This window comes from Rousettus aegyptiacus, unplaced genomic scaffold (assembly GCF_014176215.1).
Source record: "Rousettus aegyptiacus isolate mRouAeg1 unplaced genomic scaffold, mRouAeg1.p scaffold_m13_p_3, whole genome shotgun sequence".
In the NCBI taxonomy this organism is placed as follows: Eukaryota; Metazoa; Chordata; class Mammalia; order Chiroptera; family Pteropodidae; genus Rousettus; species Rousettus aegyptiacus.
Window position 1 is genome coordinate 74759401 of NW_023416306.1, and position 20077 is coordinate 74779477.

The window sequence follows — 20077 nt, forward strand, 5'->3', positions numbered from 1 at the left end:
AATTTGAGTATCAAAATAAATTATGATAGAAGTGGATTATAGTCAATTGAGTGAAATAGGCATCCAGGAGTCAATGCTGATATAAATAAATGAATAAGTGGAAAGAAAGGGAAATTTCTTCCCTAGAGCAGAATGCTGACTAATATATGTAAAAGGAATGATGGAATTAGGGAATTACCTTCTGGAAATTATCATAAGTGGGTGAATTAGGCAGAAGTCATTACTAGATCCTGTGCTGGTGAGCGGAATTTGATAGGAAAAGGATATGAGTTGTAGTCTCAGAACATTGTCCACAAAACACTAACTAATTACAAAGAAAATAATGGTGACTGCAGTAGAGAGGCTTGGCAGACACCGAGATCATCAAGGCAATCATCTGCAGTGGTGGGAAGAGCTGACACTGTGTGCACTGAACATAGCATCATTACTGTTGTGGAGGCCTGGCCTGAGTCTTCTTAAGGAGACATCCCATCTCATTTTCTCTTTAATTATTAAGAACACAAGAGATGGAAAGGGAGAGTAGCTGTTCCAGACTGAAGGAAACTGATAAGACATGGCAACTGCGCGCAATGCAGAGTCATGGACCTGAAAGGAAACAGAAGTAGTATCAGGAATGTTGACAAAATTTGAATGAGATCAGAGGGCTGGATGCTAATGTTATATCAGTGTTGATTTCTTAGTCAGGGGATCGTACCATGTTTATGCATGAGAGAATCTTTGTGAGAAAATACACTGTAATATTTAGGGGTTTCTGCAGCTTGTTCACAAATAGTTCCAAAAAAGACGAATGATATAATGATCAAGTAGATAGAGAGAAGCTATAATAGAGAAAATGTGGTAACACTTAAACCATTGTAGGAGGTATGGGAATTTTTTATACTGTTTTGGTGATTTTTCTGTAAGTTTGATGTATTTTGTAATAAATCATTAGAAAGAAAGTGGAGAAATTCCAGAAGAAATACTAACTTGATAAAACAGTATCGCTGATGATAAGATTTCTATCAAAATCATTCAGAAATTTAATTAGCCCTCAGCAGACTCCACATTCTCCAGTTAATTATCATGGAAAAATCCAACAAATAGAAGTGAAAGTTATTCAGTTTTAAATCAGGAGGCACAATGATACAGGCCTCTATTACCACAGCAGAACAGTGCTTACTCTCCAAGAATTTCCCAGGGAGACCCAAAGATTCCAAAACCTTCATTATTTTACCTCTTTTTAACATTTAAAATAAGTCTTTTATCTTGAACTTCCTTAAAGAAAAATTCAAAAATATTAAAAAGTAGAAAAAAGAAATAAAATCTAACTAGAGCCATTGTTAACATTTTTTATTCATTTCCTCCCACATTTTCAGAAGCAGACTAATATTTTGTTGGAAGTGAGTCTTATATTGATGTCTGCTTTTGTACTCAGCTTCTTTCTCCTATCATCTCTAGAATTTTTCCATGTTGCCACATGGTCTTTCTCAATAACAACTTTAATGGGTGATAGCACTCCATTCTGTAAAAGACCTGCTGTGGATCAGTCATCCATCCCTATGGATGGCAGAGCAGAGAAACAGACAGGCCTTGAGTCTTGATGTCCTTGTTGAGCTGTCATATCAGCCTACCTAGAACCACTGCACTTCTGCACAACCACTGCTGCACTTCTGTGTCCACAACAAGCCCTTTTTCAAATCAATCAACTTTACTAGGGGTTTCTGTCACTTACAAGAAAAAAGCATTCCATTCCAAAATAGGTAATATCGAGGAAAACTGGAGTCTTCCAATGAATATTTCTGAAGCTTTTGAGAAAAAAATGTTGATAGCCTCAAAACGTTTTAGGATGTTTTATTAAAACACAGGTGTGCTTCTTGAATTTCCCATGGCTTCACAACTACCTACTCTGGCATTCCAGCTCTTTCATACTTGCATCTGTTCTTAGGTTGCTTCTTTGAGTTTTTTCACTTAATCATTACATTGCCCTGGCAACAAGGGAACATTGCACCAACTCTATTTATTGTGGCTCTCCATCCAGGGTGGCCCAAGTCTCCCCAGCTTCCCAGGCAGGAGATCCCCCAGTCTTAGAAATAGAGAAGTAATTCAAAGTGCCAAAAAAAGATTCAGTAGTGTTTTTGATTTTTTTCTCCATAGAAACAATTCCTACTCGAAAAGTGGATAAACACATGACAAGACCGAGTTCTTTTTTTCCCTGCTTTAGTATTTTATATGGCCTCTCGTTTTAAGCTTTTAAAGGTAGCTTATTGTTTTTTTTTCTTTTATAACCTCATTTGTTTCTGTTTAGCACAGTAAAACTTCTCCAGTAAATAGAAAGATGAGGCTGAGGCTATGGCCTTCCCACAGAAGCCTCCAGAAAGTTGAAAGAAGGAGGCATGAAAGTGAAGAAGCAGTAATAAAGAACACATGCATCTATATCCAGGGAAGGAAAATAACTGTAGGTTTAGTTACTGGAGTATGGACCTGAATGGAAACCTATTAAGTTTTTGAGGTAATCATGTTGCCAAAGAAACATTAATGGAAACAATGCTAGTACAACAAAAAAGTTGAGTGTTTGGGCCTCTGTGGCAGATCACATTTTCCAAAATGTCCACACTGCTATCTCCCATCCCATATGATCTTGGCTGTGTGAGCAACACATCTGCCATCCAGGGATAGGGAACTAAGTTCTCTCCCCCCGAAGTCTGGGCTTGGGACTATGGTGGAACTGCCACTATGGTTAGGTCATAAAGGGTGATACATCCTGTACCTGGTTTTTGTGGGATGTTTGCTCTGAGAACCCAGTCATCATGCTGTGAGGAAGCCCAGCATCCCTGGAGAGGCCCACCAGGGAGTAACCAAGTCTTCTGGCTCTTAGCTCTGGATGAACTCCCAGCTAACCACCAGAACTAACTTGCCAGCCCTGTGAGTGAGCCATTTTGGAAGTGAGTTCTTCAGCTTCAGCTGAGCCACTCCAGATGATACTGCTGTACCCTGCCTAGACTGCAGGTTTGTGAGCTAGATAAAGGATTTTTCATTTTTAAGCTACTAACCTTTAGGGTGTTTGTTATATAGCAATAGATAATCATAACAGTCCTAAGAACAAGATACAGGATTTGAAGACTGTCTATTAGCAAGTGTCCACATTTTTCCCCACATGTTTCATGTGTGGGCAATGAAATGGACAAGAGCTTCGTAGATGTCGGTTGTATCATCAAAATCAGTGGAACAAAGAGTTCTTCCTGGAGAGTGTAATTACATTCCATGGGCCGGGGACCTCCCCAGGGGCTGTCCAAGGAATCCATTACAACTTTGAACTGGAGACTGAGATGTGTCTTTCTTCCTCATCTTTTCTCAATAAAGTTTTATAGTAGGCTTCCTACCCTACTCCATTGCTGCTTCAGGATCTATGGGGAGGAGGAGGATGACCTGACATATTAGTCTATAGAGAGATTTCTCCTCTGGTCCTGTTTGAGGGAGACATGCATCACCTAGACTCTGAGCTCGATTCAAGGACTTGATGGCATTGTGTATAGCCTCCTTGGGGAGGGCGAATGTTTGATGTATGTGCAGAGGGGAGTTAACTGGATAGTTCTTGACTAGCGTAGCAGAATTTTTAAAAGCTATTAGCATTCGCCTGGATCCATATAAACTTTACATTTTCCAGACTCTTTAAGTTAAGTTAATCATGTGACTGAATTCTGGCTATTAGAATGTAGGTCAGCCCTTCCAGGCCTGGCTCCTGAAATGTCCCCACATCATCATCCAGGTGTTTTCTCTCTCCTCTACCCCCAGGGTTGAAAACAAAAGATCCTAAGATGGTCTAGTCACTCAGTACAACGAAGCCTGAAAGAGCATATCACACATGCAGTGAGCAAAATTAACCTTTTATAATGTTTAGTTACTAAAATTTAGGGTCATTTATTATCGTATGTAGAGTTAATTAGCCAGCCTAATATTAATGAGCAAAGAACGAAGAACGTGTGTGTGTGTGTGTATAAAAGAGAAACAGATCCAAGTGGTCTATAAAAATGAAAAGATGCTCAACATGATGAAAATCAAAACAGCCCTTACCTACCATTTTCCACCTATCAGAGAGGCAAAAAGTAGCCCACTAATACCAAGGAAAAATAGAAACTCTCTAGCATTGCTGGAGGGAGTGCATGGTCAGAGTTCAGGGTTGGAGACCACAAAATTAATCCAAGTATTTTAAGCTGAAAGATTTCCTGCAGATAATAGTGTGCTGGCAGAATCAGGGGAAGGATGGGAAGGATAGGTTCCAAGCTGCGTCTCCAGTAATGTCCCGCTTCCAGCACACAGAGCTCCATATGGGAAATTGGGTAACAGGAGATCAGGAGGCTGCTGTTGGAACTACAAAGTGCAAGATCAAACCCCTTTACATGCACCAGAGAAAAGGGAGCTGAAAATGGGTGGCCATGACTGCCACTGCTGACAGACCCTGCATGGCCAGGCTGCGGAAGGCAAATGAAGGGAGCAGGATGTTCTTCCTCTAACTCTACAACCACTGAGTAGAGCACTTTACCAGTACAACTACACAGAATCTCTGACCCAGAAATCCCACTTCATGGTGATCACAGGACAACATGGGTAAGAGGAGTTTTCATTACTATTTGTAATAATGAAGATTTTAGAAGCAACTAACCATCTCTCAGCATAAGAATGGACAAATAAATGGTTTATTCATATCATTGGAATACTACAGAGCAGTTAAACACATGAAATTGTTCTACATATATCAATAATGATAAATAGCAACAAACAAACAAACCCATAATTCGAGGAAATGGCATATGGCAAAAAACACATGAAGTATAATGACAATGCTACATATTTAAAAAAGCACCCAAAGCAATAATCTATCTTATTTTTAGAAACACACATCCATAATGACTGTTCACAACATATTTGGATCTAAGTCAATCCAGGGGTTACTTCTGCAGTGAAAGGGAAGGCAAGCAGATGATGAAGGATTTAACTTTGTCTTTAATAATTTAGTTCTGTTTAACTTTTTCTAGGATCTGAAGCAATACTAATTAAAATGTTTACTTGCACTGAATCTTGGAGCTAGGTATGTGAGTGACTGGTATATCATTACCTGTACTAGTATGGTTTGAAATGCTTCTCAATTACAAAGAAAATCAGAAAGTGTACTTGGCAGAATCAGAATATGAAGAAAACTGAAAGTAATTGAGATTGATCCCTGGGGGGAAAAACATGATGAAAATCATGTGACTATAACTTTATTTTCATAAAATTTTGCATTTTATACGTTTATTTTGTAAATGTTATAAAAATTCATATTTTAAATCAGTATCAGCTAATGACCAACTGAAACACACCTATTGTTGACAACGTTAGATTTCTTATTTGCTACAGCAAGAGATCCCACATATTCTTGGGGAACCTGGGTTCCAAGGTTAAGGTAGATGCTGCATAGTGAATTACAGGTATGAGAGCTGCAGTCAGTTATAGGATGATCTTGGCAGGGATTGGCCAGATTCTATAAGTGATGGTATTGCCAGAAGAGTCAGTGATCTTATCTTGAGAACATGTGCTTCCATATAAAGTTACCATTAGGTTGGCTTGAGTGTAGTCTTGGAACACAGTTATGGGACATTTAGAAGAGCCTTTGGTTACCAGGAGGTTGATGATCATGAATTCGGCTCCAGTTCCATGAGTAATACCTTTGAGAACTTAAACACTTAACTTTGTCTGGTTTCCTCAATGTAGAATATGGAATCATGCTGCATGGTCTCTAATATATAGAACCATATTTACTCTTTCTTCTTATACCTTAGTGATGGTGCTTCTTTAGAATTGCCTATTTGGGCATTTTTTTAAAAATAGTAATTAGCTATAGTAGCTTTTGCTTAGAGCTCTTTTTCTAATTTTTTTTTTAAGAAAAGAATAGTTGAGTGGAAAAAGATGCGAGATTTCTTCTCACTTCATCTTGCTTAGAGAAAGGCACAGCTGACCACGTGGTTGTCATGTGTCCTCAACTATAAACACTGTATTAGGACAGAATAAAAAGATTTGATGTATCTGGTCTACAAACATAAACTTATAAAGAGACAGCCACACAATACAACCAGAATTTCATGTGGTATGAAAGCTAGATTTCTCGGCCAAACCTGTACCCAAGAACATGTGTAATTATGGCCACAAACTTATTTCTCTAATCCTTTCTTCTTTCTACTTTTGACTGCACCATTCTAAAAAAATCCTCCATTAGGAATACTAAGCTCTGAGGTTACTTTGTTTTATTTTATTATTTTAATGCAAGAAAATACAGCTTTGCAAAGATTCCTTTGCTTCAGATCATTTTAGAAATCTTTTCTAGCAAGCTCAACTTTTTTCTTTGGCATCTCTGCCATGCAGAATAATCAACCCCATCATACCACAAGTTGTTTTCCACAAAATCAGAGTCATCCACAAAGGACAGTGGAGAATCCCCTTACTGTTTTGTGGTCAGGGTTCCAGAGGTCACTTGGGTACATCTGCTCAGTCTCTACCCAATGCCACTGAAGTTTTTTTTTTTTTTTTTTTTGATGAATTCCATTCTGTCACAGATCTCTGTGGATTGAATATTGAAGTTGAGGAATGATTCCTGACCCAGCTAATGACCAACTGAGATACACCTATAGTTGAAAACATTAGAGCATCCCAGTTTCAAGAGTAAGAAGCAGTAGATGTTTCATCCTAATTCCTCCAGCAAAGCCTCCTCTTTCCTGGGAATGTGGTCTGCGAGGGACTGGCCCTATCTCTTATCCCTGCCCCCAAGAGTGATCTACAATAGCCTTCAACCCATTGAGATATAAAACTCTCTATGATTGGTTTAGGGGTAATCATATGTCCAGAGCCTATCCAATAAGGTTCTACAGCACTCAAGTGCAAGACATTTGGTTGCTTGGGAAGCAGATTTTTTCCCTGGTTGGAAGTTGTCAGCAGGAAGAAGAAGCTACTAGTGACATTTTGAGATGATGAAGGGAACACCAGAAATAGAAGAGCACATTTGAGAAATGGAGGGAGGAAAATAAGTGACTAATGACTAAAGCCAGCCTTGCCTTTGGATCTTGGAGTTGTGAAAACCAATAAGTTCCCTTTGCAGAAGTCCTCAGGGTCTGTTGCCTCCAAGCATCTGGGGTTTGTACTGTATGAGAAGTACCTAGGCATTTATCTCTCTGCTAGACTTGCAGGTAACAAGCCTATCCTCCAGGCCTGCTTCAATAAACACAGCTCCACAAACCACCTTCCCTATCCCACTGGCTTGGCCTGGGTTGTATTAACCACGTCTTTTATTTTCTGTATTATGAGGCTTTGATATCTGGAGTCTTGCTGAACCTGGAGGGGCTGTCCCTTCCAGTTTTAGCCAGTTTTAGAGAGAATAAACAACTTGCCTGTGGACATGCTTTTCAAATACAAACCAACCAATCCAGAGCCCACTGCACCTACTTTCTCTATTAGGCTCTCACATTCTGGGTCACTGTCCTCCCACCCTAGTCATCCCAGGACCAATTACCAGACAACTAGGACAGCCCCTGTGACCCAGAGCCTACTGAAATTATTCAAGCTGGCCAATCCTAAACCTGCTCATCATGCCTCGCTCATTCCTTCCCGTGGAAAGCACAGTAAAGGCTCTTGCCCACATTTTCCACTCTTCCTATGCCTCCTAACTGATGCTGGTGCCTCCCTGTGTAGCCCTGCATAGTGCAGCATGTCCCCTCCTCTTGGGAATGGTAAGCAAGAGACTATCTTTTTGATGGCAGTTATGTCTTGTTCTGTTGGTCTTCCTATACCTCCAATCTTCTATTAGTATACATTTTTGAAACATGGGTGCAGTGACCATGGTCCTCACAGAAATTTCAAGTTTCAGCCATACTTTTTGGGAGTAGCTCACAGTTTTATACATCTTGTGTTTCACAAATGTCAGCTCATTGTATTAAAATTCAAATGGCAGAATTTCTTCACAAAATAGAAAGTTGTTGTTTTTTTCTGTGTCTCCATAACTAGAGAGATACACATCAGCCCAGAGTTTGAATAAGGAGTTGTTTATTATTCTTGGAAAAATGAGGAGAGAGGAGGCAAGTCTCGTACCAGTGTGCTTGTCCCTGAAGAGCTGTTATCAGGGCTCTGGCCCCCACGAGGAGGCCATCTTCGGAATGGAGACAGCCGCCCCAGTGAGTCATGGATGGGTCACTTCAGAAATGGGAGGCAGGCAGCCATACCTAGACTGGAAAATCATCAACTCAGATGCTCCTATAATTAGGAACAAAACATTCTGGCCCTAAACAGTTCAAAACTAACTGTCACTGAATCCCTGTGGCATGGGGCTGCTGCTTGACTTGCCCCCGTTTGGAAAGATAAGATTTAAAAGGATAAAGTTCAAATACGAGCCAGCCAGTCCCATCAGCTTCATCTCTGCACATTACTTAAGTCAACAATAATTGTGAACTTGTATGAACTGCCAGGAACAGGACCCAAATGGAGTTTTTCCTTATCACATTCATTTTTCTTTATTACCACAGACACTATATTTTGCATTTTTACTACCCAGTCTTCAAACAACACCAAAATTCAAACATAACCAGTTTTCACAATACATTTGAGAAACTGTTCACTTGGGAGCAATGCCAAAAAACAATGATTCAAATAAAGATAAATTGGCCTTAATTTGCTTGCTTGCTGCTGTTTTATGATCTTAGAGAGGTAGGATGAATTTTATGCGTCTTGAAAAATAGCCTTGTGTCACTTTAATTAATTAAAGCATGATGGTGAAACACAAGCATGAAATGGGGAATTTTTCCACTACTAGCTTCCTTGGCAGCTCTGTAAGGATAGCCATGAGCCAGCTCTGTGGGAACAGTGGGTCCCCACAGCCCACCTTTACAACTCCTCTGTACAGGGATCAGAGAACTAATAATGCTCTGTAAAACTCAACTGAAAAACACAAAAATATATCATGGCCCACCCTTTTTACCCTTTAGGAAAAGGAATCTAATTACAAAAGGTGTCTGAGGGCAATTTACCAACCTTCGCACACAGGTTATGCACACTTCTCCCAGTGTGGCCTCCCAACAAAGACAAGCAGGAAAGTTTGCTCTCAAAGTCCTCGTGCACTCCTTTGTGGATTTGCTCTCTTTAACCTATTTCCCAGCTTTCCCATTTGCCTCCCATAGAGAAATAGCTGACTGTTTGCCCAGCATTCGTTGTTCCTTTATTCCTTAACAGGAGTTTAATTTTACTCTGGGTGTTAGTTTTCAAGCTAAAAATTGAGACTTTCCATCTTGCATTGAAGCCAGGAGTGGTCAAGCAAGCCAGTTCTAGACAATGAGGTGTATATGGACACAATTGGTAGGGATTCTAAGAGGGTTCTTTAAAAAATGGATTCTTTTGGCATCTCATTCTTTGTCCTTCCTCTTTCTTTTTTGAACCTGGAGAACAGATATATTTGGAGGTGCAGCAGTCATTTGCGATGAAGAGAAACATTTGAGGATAGATGGGATAAGGGTCCCTTTAGGGTAGAGGCCATGTCTAAGGATGAGGAGACACTGAGGGTAGACTCTAAGGATAAAGTCAGCAATAGACTAGGGCATTGAAACATCACAGAATCATTTTACCAAACTTGGACTGCCTTTCTAAGAATTTCAAGTTATTTCAGTGAAATTAAACTCCTAATAAATAACATTAAGCCACAATCTGATAATAGCCTAGTGCCTACTCTGGCATCTCCCCACCCACCTACATACTTACAGAAACACTGGATACTTACTTGTGGATAGAATCTGTGCTTCAGAGTTTTGTTCGCCCAATTTTCTCTTCCCTTTATTATGAAAAATGAACTTTTTTGGGTGCAAACTATTCTTAAGAAACTGTTTTTTGGTAGGGAAGTACTTCTTGATATGTCCTAAACAAGACACACTTTTGCACTCTCACAGTCTTCCCTTTTCTCCTGTCCCCACAGATATCTCTCCCCTCGGTGTCTCTCTGATGACACCATGCACATATTTCAGGACTCAGCATAGACATACCCTCTTCTGAAAGCTTCCAGAGCAGCCCAGGCTAGATTCGGGCCTTCTTTTTGGTGCTTTCAAAGTGCCTCCACCAGAGCACAACACTGGGGTAATTTTCTGTTCTCTGACTGTTTCCCTCATATGAGCATGGAAATGTCAGGAATGGTGTTCAGCCAGTCAGTCTCCACTCAATTTCCAGCTTTCTAACAAATGTTTGTCAAATGAATATATGAGTGGTTGTAGAATGTACTTCAAGTTTAGCTGAAGGGATATGTTGTGACATCATAAGGTATTTTGTTAGATACCCTAGAAAGCCCAAATCCTGCCCTGGCCCAATGACTTCTTTCCTTTGGGAGGAGACTGTAGAAAATGACGATGCCGCCTCTAGTCGTATGCATGAGTCACTCTAAGTGAGACCAGCAGAAAACCTGTAAGGTCCACCCACAGAAATGTGTGAAGCCAGGAGTGGTCAAATGTTTTAAGCCACTCAATCCTAGAATGGTTTGTTTCAGAGCAGAGCAGATACTTGATACAAGAACCTTTCTCCCTAATTTCATATTCCCTCATTAATGAGGCAACCTGAGCACTTTTTTGTACCCTAGAAGAGAACACAGAGACCCAAGACATAAATGAGGGTATGAGCACTTGCCTTAGATGGTATATGCAGGCTAATTGAGGCACAGGCTCAGCTCCTCCTCTGGAGGCATCAGAGTGACCAGCTTCTCTGGGCCTTATCCTCTTCTGTTCATGAGAAGCCTGAATTAGCACAGTGGGTTTTCAAAATGTCTTTTGAAGAACAGCGGGGTTTCAAGCAAAATGTCATGGGGCAAGGCCAAGAGCACCCTGGTAACCTGGGCTGGGAGACTGTTCCTCTCTATTGGAGAAGCTTCTCCTGTGTGGGTTTTATATATTGGGCTTCCACATAAATTTTTATTTGAAGAATGTCTTCGGTTGCTTTAAACATGTGAATATCACCAGACTAGGTGATTTTCAAGGGCTTTTGGGGAACTAATCTTGAGTAAACTGGAAGTTGACAACTTTGGCGGGAGGCTGTCTCATTTGGTGTCTTTCCGCAAATATCCAGAAGAACCTTATGTCCAAAGATTGTGGTTTTACATGTAGCTGGAGAACACGGAAATGTGTGATGGACCCTCAGTGTAAAGACATAACTGCCTGGAGGGCTTTGTACAGTGCTGGCCATTAGTGACAATTTACTTTGAGATTGTCATTACACATTCTCAGGGCAAGATGAGCATCCTTGGGTAATCCCTGTGTGAAGCCTAGGGTCCAGCCCTGTCAAAGAACGGGCAATCATTCCTGAAAACCTGCAGTGACCATGTACTTGTTTATGAGAGGAAGCCTGTGGGAAGAACTTCCTTACAAGAAGGAGCTCAACTCACATCCATCATAGGAGAAAGGCTTGGCATGAACATTCTTCTGCAGAAGAAAAGTGAAGAATTTTAAGCAGCTATATCACAGGGCAATATATTTCTAATATAAGGTGGGTTTACCCTGGTCTTCATCTCACTCAGCCTCTCAGCATGCAGATGTCCAACAGATGTATTCTACAAGGGACTGAGAAAATCTTACAGAAGATTGACAGTGGGACTGAGACAGGCATTGTGGGGTGGCCAGCACTAGCTGCATCCATCAAGGCCACCTCCCACACAGGCCCCACTGCAGGCCCTCCTCTCAGTGTTCCAGCCCTAGGCGGAAGGAGTAAGAAGGTTGGTGCCACTGCCCAGACTCCTATTTCTGACTTCCTCTTTTCTCTTTGACTGACTCAGAAAAGGGCATGCAGGAGAACAGGCACCTCAGAAGGGTTGAGGACCCAGGGAGACAGCTGTGACCAGCATTCTGCCGAACACCTTATCTACAGTATTTCATGGAATTCAAACCACGGCACTACGTAATGGAGACTATCTCCAGGCTATAAATGAGAAAAGTGCACCTGAAAAGTTTAGTGAAGTGACTACACAGCTACGCTGTGACCACGTGGTTTCCTGTGAGTTCCTTACCAAAGGACAACCTGTGAGCGATGCCGCTGTGCAATGGAGGTGTGCTCATCCATCCATGATTCTCCCAAACATCATACGTTTCTACAGCTTTTCCTCCAAAATACTAGAAATCCATCCTAGTTTACGGCAATATCAAATGACACCACCCTGAGCCATCAACTTCCTGCCTTATTAAAAAGAAAAATAGAATACCAGGGAGAGGACTCTAAGTCAACTATCTGCATCTCCTGGTAAAACAGCTGCCTCTTCTCTGATAAGAAGAGTCAGGGGTTCACCAGTGGCTATCAGCAATTTCAGCCCATGATCCTGTGTCTGTGGGCCTGGCCTCTCCCACTCATTCACTTTCTCAGATTTTGTTAAGCACAAGTGCAGTTTCGAGAGCCAACATAGCAGGTAGCTTATCTGAGCGACAGTAGACACAGATTTCAGACCATCTGGCAGCATGAGTGTGGATTCATACTGTTTCAGCAGGTTGGTAGGACAGAACTGTGAGGACACCATGGAGCTCCAGCTGTGGGGACCCCCTGGACCTGGAGGTGCTGGCCTCACCTGATGTCTCTCACCCTAATGGAACCTTGTCTTTACACTAAAAGAATCTGTGCAAAAAAATTTTCTTGCGTTTTTTTTCTCTCTCCTTTTGGGGTGATTGCTTTCGTTACCTTATGCTCACCAAGTTCTTAGGCTGGACCAGACTCTTGAGATGCTTTGGAGGGGCTGTCTGTGGCTGCAGGCAGGTCTGTGATTTGCACTCACAGTGTCCTGATGGGAGCCGTCTAAAGAGCTGTGGAATGTTTCCTGAAACAGTGACTCATGGTGCCAGCGTCATAAAGCATAAAACAGGATGTTTAACATGGAAGACACATTGCTTTTTCATGAAACATCACTCCAAAATAATTGCTCCATCCAAATGAGGCAGAGAATATTCCAAATGGGTGAACAGAGGGAAAAAAGGAAGCTGGCAGGGATAAGCCCACCCTAAATACTACTGCCTGGCATGTGTCCCTACTTTTGGTGGCTCCTTAAACAGATGGTGGCCTGTCCCCTGAACTAACATCATATTTTGAGTCTTTTTTTTCTCGTTTCAATTTTCTAAGTTGCATTGTTCATGGAAGTCTTTCCAACTCTTCCTAGTGCCAGGCTGTTCCTAATAGAGAATTCATGTAACTATACTTTATACAGTCACGATACATGCGGCACAGTCACAAAATGTCATTCTGCCTCTGTAGGTACAGACCTTTAGAAAATATCCAGTGGATGGATTTCTTCTCCTGCCCTGATAAAAATTCTAGCAGACCTCATACTTCTTTTAAATTCTTGATGAAAGTATCCTGGTTAATCTCAAAATGTCATAAATCTCAAAACTTTTAGGTCTCAGAACATAGTCTTATTTTGTGTGTCCCTAATCCACTTTAAATACAACTTGATTTGAAGGTTAGACTTCACCTACCACCCCCAGAAGGCACATATGGGTGGGCTGGCCAGTCTGTAGCCCAAGTCTTCTCCTTTCTTTGACCTCCTTTCCCACTCACGACAAAGGATATAATGCCTGACTCTAAAGCTCGGAGGAGGGGCCATGAGAGGAGGCAGACTCTTACCGAACCTGCCCATGGGCCTGGGAGCTCCCTCTCATTGGCTCTCCTGGAGGTTGTTCTCCTGGCTTCTCTAGGTAACCCTTTCCCTGGTGGTGGTGGGTGGGGGAGGGGTGGGAGGGGTCTTACTTACAGCCCCTTCACCTGCAGTTCAATTGACTTTATTCTGTTGGTTGCTCACTCAGGAACCTGAGAGTCAGCTCCAGCTTCTTTTCACTGGCTGGAGTTAAGATGGCCCTGGTTGCTGGTTGCCTCCTACATGATGCCCACTCTGTCCAGGGACAGCCCACCCAGTAGACTGGGCCTCTGATTCACCTACCACTCACATGGCCAGCACCCATGGTTCAGTCTCCTGCTCTTACACAGGAGCCAGACCCCATCTTCAGGCAGGGCAAGCTCTATCTCCAAGGGCTCCTTAGGAGTTCTTCCGTTGACTTGAGGTTGAAGGGAGAACATCCTCCACCCAAGCTACGGGGCTAGAGTTTACACAACCACCCTCCTAAAATTATCCTCCTTACAAATCGTCCCTCACATATGAAGCCTAGATGTGCTTAAACATATCTTACATGACAAGACCAATTTTTAACTAATTCCTTTGTAAATTTTAAGATCCTGCACCTTGTTTGAAATGAAGTCATTAGGAAGTGATGCCAGCAAGATGGTGGAATAGGAGGTTCCAGTCTGCATCCCCTCACAGAAACACTGGGGAAAAAATTTTGCAAACCATGTATCTGTTAAGGGGTTAACATCTAAAATATATAAGAATTTCTAGAACTCAATATCAACCCTCTCCAATAATCTGATAAAAATACGGGCAAAGGAATTGAATAGACACTTCTCTGAAGAAGACATATGCATGGCCAACAGGACCATGACAAGGTGCTCGGTATCACAGGAATATCCAGATTAAATCCACAATGAGAACTCTCCATAACTCATACCTGTTAGGATGACTAATATTAAAACAAAACAAAAAGTAAGTTTTACTAAAGTTGTGGAGAAAACAGAACTCTTGTAAATTCTTGGTGCAAATGTAAATTGGTACAGCTACTATGGGAAATGGTATGGAATTTAAATTAGAATCTTGAAGTAATACCTAAACTCTCAAGTTCATTGCAGCATTACTCACAATAGCCAAGATATAAAAACAAACCAAATGTCCATTGATGAATAAATGGATAAGAAAAATGTGGTGTGTGTGTGTGTGTGTGTGTGTATGTATGTGTGTATATATATGTGTGTGTGTGTGTGTGTGTATATATTCAGCCATAAAAATTATTCATCCATAAAAAGAAGAAAATTCTTTTAATTGGGACAACATGGATGGACCTAAAGTTCATTATGTTAAGTGAAATAAGCCAGACACTTAAAGACAAAAACTGTATAATCTCATTTACATATGGAATATAAAATAGTCAAATTCATAGGAGCAGAGATAAGAACAGTGACTGCCAGGGTCTGGAGGGAGGGGGAAGTGCAGAGGTGATGAACAAATGGTACAAAGTTTCAGTTATGCAAGACAAGTAGTTTTGGAGATCTTCTGTACAGCATAGTGCCTATTTCTAACAGAACTGCACTGTATACTTGAAATTTTCTAAGAGGGTAGATCTTATGTTAAGTGTTACCACACACACACACACACACACACACACACACACACACACTATTAAAGACGCCTAGAGAAAATTTTAGGTGGAGACGAATTTGTTATGGTGTTATTTATTATGGACTTGATGATGGTAATGGGTTCACAGGTGTATACTTGGCCCATTTCATCGAGTATGTATATTATGTACAAATATTTACGTGTCAATCATACCACAATAAAGTGGCTTTAAAAGAAAAAGAAAAAATGAAATGTAGCCATCAGCATGCCATTGTGTTTGGACTGCGGCTTCATCTTAATGTCCTATCACTCATTGTTCTCCTTCTTTACATCTGGAAATGAATTATTTCAACTGAAAGTATTAGATATACAAAGCAATGAGATTTATAATTCTCTCTAATAAGCAAAAACGCAGGAGTGTGAGAACTTCTAGAAACAAGATTAGAGAAGTTTTCCTGACTACAACTGTAAACCGAGTGAATCCCCGGACCTAATCACAGTCAGAGCTCCCATATTTCTTGCCTGTGTTATTTGCTCTATTTGAACAGTCTCTTCTCTAGGGCATTTTCTGGTGACCTAATAATCATGGTCTTATAAAAGCTTTTAGATTAAGATGAAAAATATGGAGAACTAAGTACATCATAAAGGAATTTGCAAATGGTGGTCCTGCAAGCTTGGAAGAGATCTGAATGCACCTCCCACAGTTTGTTCTCTGAAAATGTGGTTTTAATCTGGAGCAAGGAATTTGTAAACTGGCATCTTGGAGCTATTCCTAATAATAGACTGCCCCACCCCCAGGCTGACAGCAGAGCGTGGCATGTCCCAGGAATGCTTCACCATGATGTAATTTGCCCATCAGACCTTTATCCTCACAACAGCTGCAGCTGGTTATGGTTCAGCTGAGGGAGGTTTTATTTATGATCCCCCCCCTTCCACAATCCATCAGTACACACTCATGAAAGTAAAACTAGAGGCTCCAGCCAAGGCTGGAACTTGGGAAATGCACTTTTCCCTCCTTTTCAGGGTAGCGATGTCCAAGGAGGCCAAACAGTGGAGCTGATGCAGAGGGAGAAGCTGATCAGGTAGCCCAGCTCCATCTATAAGATAATGCTGAGAAACTAGTCTCTTAGACTTATAAGTGCTTTTTTTTGCCCCTTAAATTTACCTTCCTCCTTCTTCTGCCTGTCACCATAGCTCAACACGTAATCTTCAGTAGAAATTTCGGATCCAGCACTTACCTTCCCACTATTTCTATATAACCTTGGGGGTGGTAAACAGCATTCCCGTAGAAGTCACAGACTGTCCCGCTCACTTCATAATGCCCATCTCAGTTTCTTCTTTTAACTGGCAATAGTCATAGTCAGCCATTCACACCAATCCTTTCCCAGTAAGCCTCAGGTCTGTGTCTTGGGGTGCCATCTAAGCCTATTGTCCCACAGCACATCAGTGCCAGAGCTGGCCCATGGCCACCTCTCTGGCTGCTTCTTGGAAAGTGATCACCTTGGCTTCTCAATGACATTTCCATAAGATAATACTGCATTCTTTATCTCTTAAAATCCACATTCATTTTCAAGAGCTTTTGGTCCTCAGTTAAAACAAAGATAGTAACTGAGTCAAGGGCTTTATGGGAAAGAAAGACATCATTAGTTTCCTCTCTCCCCTGTGAAGGCTGAGAAAGCATTTCCTAATTAAGGCTTTGTCTCATCAAGTACTGGAGATTCTCACATTCGGGAAGCATGTGGAGGGTGCTCACCCCAGGATAAAAGGAGAGCAAGGCAGGTTGGTAACAAATTAAAGAAAAAACCTTGAGGAAATTAAGAAGACCATAATGCTAGAGAGAAAAATGGAAGAATAACTCAATGATGCTCTCCAGGTGATGTGGGTCTGAACTTGAGCAGGGTACAAGCCAGCTGACTGTAATTAAAGATCCTAATTTTTCCTATACTGGTTATTAGGACCAACTACATAATTTGTGGGCCCAGTGCAAAATGAAAGAATGGAGCCCCTTGTTCAAAATTAATAAGAATTTTAAGATGGTGACAGCAGAGCATTAATCCAAACGTGGTCCCTTCTGAGCGCAGAGTCCTGTGCACCTGCCTGGATCACTCACCAGAGAAGCCACCTCCTGTTTTATCTGTCCTCTGCCCTATCCGCTATTTTTTCTCATACAAGAAATCTGTTGTCTTTGCTAACTTTATTTTAGACTCCAGGAAGTGGTCTTCACCATTGCTGCTTATGAAAGAAGGGCACCTGTCTGTCTTATAAGGACCAGAGGCAGTAGGGAGTAGAGGGCTGCCTTCCACCTCTACCTCTGTATCTGCCTTGCAAATTCATCTGGAGTTTCTCGTGTTTAACCTGGCTCACAGAGCTCAATTCTGCATCATTCAGACCTGGAAAGAATCCTGATGAGTCCCCATAGAGGTTTCTCTGCAGACTTTTGGATAGCCTCCCTCCACAAACTGCATTCTGAGGAAATTGCCACCACCTGGCCATCATTAGCTCTCTGTGGAGGAACTCCCATGGGCTGCCTTCCACAAAGCTGTGACTGCACTCTGAGCAGGCTCACAGCCCAGGGGCTGTACTCGGGTACTTGAGGCACAATCTGCTCTTCCTTCCTTCATGCTATTTCAGTTCTGTCAGGTGGAGGAAGGGAAGCAAACATCCCCCCAAAAAAGGCTGGGCCCACCATTTGTACTCACGATTGGCAGAGAGACAGCTTCCCAGGATGGCAGCAGATATGAGCTTGTCCCGTATGCCTCTCCCCAGACTCCCATGGGTGTGCGGCAGGCACACAAAAGGAGTGCTGGGAAACAGCATCCAGAGTGGTTTTCTTTTACTTTAAAATCTACTTGGAAGAAAAAAAAATGCTTGAGAGTAGCTAATAAATTGTGCTGAAGTAATAAAAGAAGAGGTCACTTAATATATAAGAGTGGAATCATATTTGAAAATCACAATAATTTAAAACTGTGATAATGGCTTAGGGATGGATAGGTAGATGAATAAAACAGACAAAAATTCTAGGAACAGATCCAAATATATATCAAAATTTAATATAGGAGAAAGAAAGCATTTCAAAAAATATTTTTCATTTAAAAAAGGGTAATTGGGAAAATTTTCTAACCATTTGAAAAAAATGTTAAAGACCTTCTACCATGCAGATAAATAAAATGCAGATGGATAAAAGAATTAATTATTTTTAAAAACATAAAAATAATGAAAAAAACCACAGGTGAGCCTGTAGATGCATGTCAGGTAAAAAGGCTTCTATACGAGACATCCAAGGCAGAGACCATGAAACTCAAGAGTACTGGATCTGACCTCTCTACTCCCACACAAAACAAAGCAAATGAGGAAATGGAGTGTGTAGATTAAACACTTTTAAGTCAGAGAAGCCAATGACTGAAAATAACCGTATTTTTCACTTTGTATGAGAAAGCATTTATACTTTGAACATACATAAATCAGAAAGTTTAATACCCAGACACTAATGGAATTGGGCAAATACATGAAAAAAATTCACAAACAAAAATGTAGATTAAAACAATGAGCTGTGATTTCCCCCTTCTCAACTGGCACAGATAGTGTATGTTAGTAACAGTCAAACATCTATCAATGATAGAATAAATAAATAAGGGAGGAACAGTGTAAAAATCCAAAACCAAGAGACTGGTTGAAAAAGCTTTGGTATATCTCTAGTAACAGGATCTCCAGAGGCCTTAAAACATGGTGTCATAGGAGAGATTAAAAGTCATAGAAAGATGCTGAAAATACCGGGTTACTTGAATTAATTTTTCTTTGTGTTTCCTGTGCCAGGGAAAGTGTTGGATCCCTGCTCTAGTGTTCAGGACTTGGGTATTTCTATTCAGTGAATTAGTCTTCCAACCCTGACATTACTGTGGAGTTGACCAATAGTAGGATCATTAAGACTGTAACAAGAAGCATCTAGTTTAGGATTTCATATTGACATTTCATGTGTATCAAGAACCTAGAAAGGCCAGGCCTGGTGCTGGTCCTGTGGAGATGGCTAATATGGAAGTCAGAGTTTCCTTCTTCCCCACTCCTGTCTTTCCCTCCTACCTTCCTCCTTGTTCTGTTTTTCTCCTTTTTTTTTGTATACAGTCCATCCTCCTTTGATCTGTCCATTGAGGGTAGATGGCACCAATTCAATGCTAACAGGAATCACCAGTTTGGGGTGTGGTGAAGAAGAAAATATTATTCAATGTAAACAGCCCAATTTCAATAGAGCATGGCTGTGTGAACAGGTCAATAGTGTTACAGCTCAATTATGAGATCACATGGCTGTGGAACAGCACTGGTTGTGAGGAGGCCGTGGAGCTCTGCTCTGCTTCTCTCCATTGTGCATAAGTCTGTTCCTCTGTGCTCTGCTCTGTTCTGGTCCAGCAAGATATCTTCCATGTTTCATCTTCAATGTGTCAGCTTCAGCACAAGAAATGCAGTTTCCAGCAAAAAGAGAACTTGCCTGCACTCTCTGAGCCAGAGGGGAGCTCGCTTAAATAGAGGTAAGTCCCCCCCTCTAGTCCCTGATTGGTTGATCTTCAGGCAAATAAGGACTCCAAATCCTCACAGTTTAATTGGCCCAAAAGACACTGCCCTTATTGGTCAGAATAGTAGCTCCGATTGGTTAGTGTAGATGCTGATTAGGGAGAGAGATAACTACACAGCTCCAATTGGATGGGAAAAGCCTCACTTCTCTTGTTTGAAATACAGTTCCAGGAACTCCTTTATAAGGGCTAGCTCAGATGACAGGAACACAGTGCAGGAAGGCAGTTCAGTGCAGGCTGCTGTCTGAAGTGTAGTTTGCGTGAGAGACTCCTGTGTAGAAATGGCTGCTAGGGT

The 20077-nt window shown here is 41.3% G+C and overlaps 1 long non-coding RNA gene across 2 annotated transcripts; it reads right to left on the reverse strand.

Moving 5' to 3' along the window:
* Nucleotides 1-7037: 7037 nt before the first annotated feature.
* On the reverse strand, nucleotides 7038-19695 carry LOC107504311. Of its 2 annotated transcripts, none has more exons than XR_001595454.2 (3): nucleotides 19298-19695; nucleotides 17920-18065; nucleotides 7038-8222 (listed from the first exon to the last, which is right to left on the reverse strand). It is a non-coding gene; the product is annotated as an uncharacterized LOC107504311 (long non-coding RNA). The 2 variants fall into 2 exon arrangements; XR_001595453.2 differs by having other exon boundaries at nucleotides 7038-8227.
* Nucleotides 19696-20077: the final 382 nt, after the last annotated feature.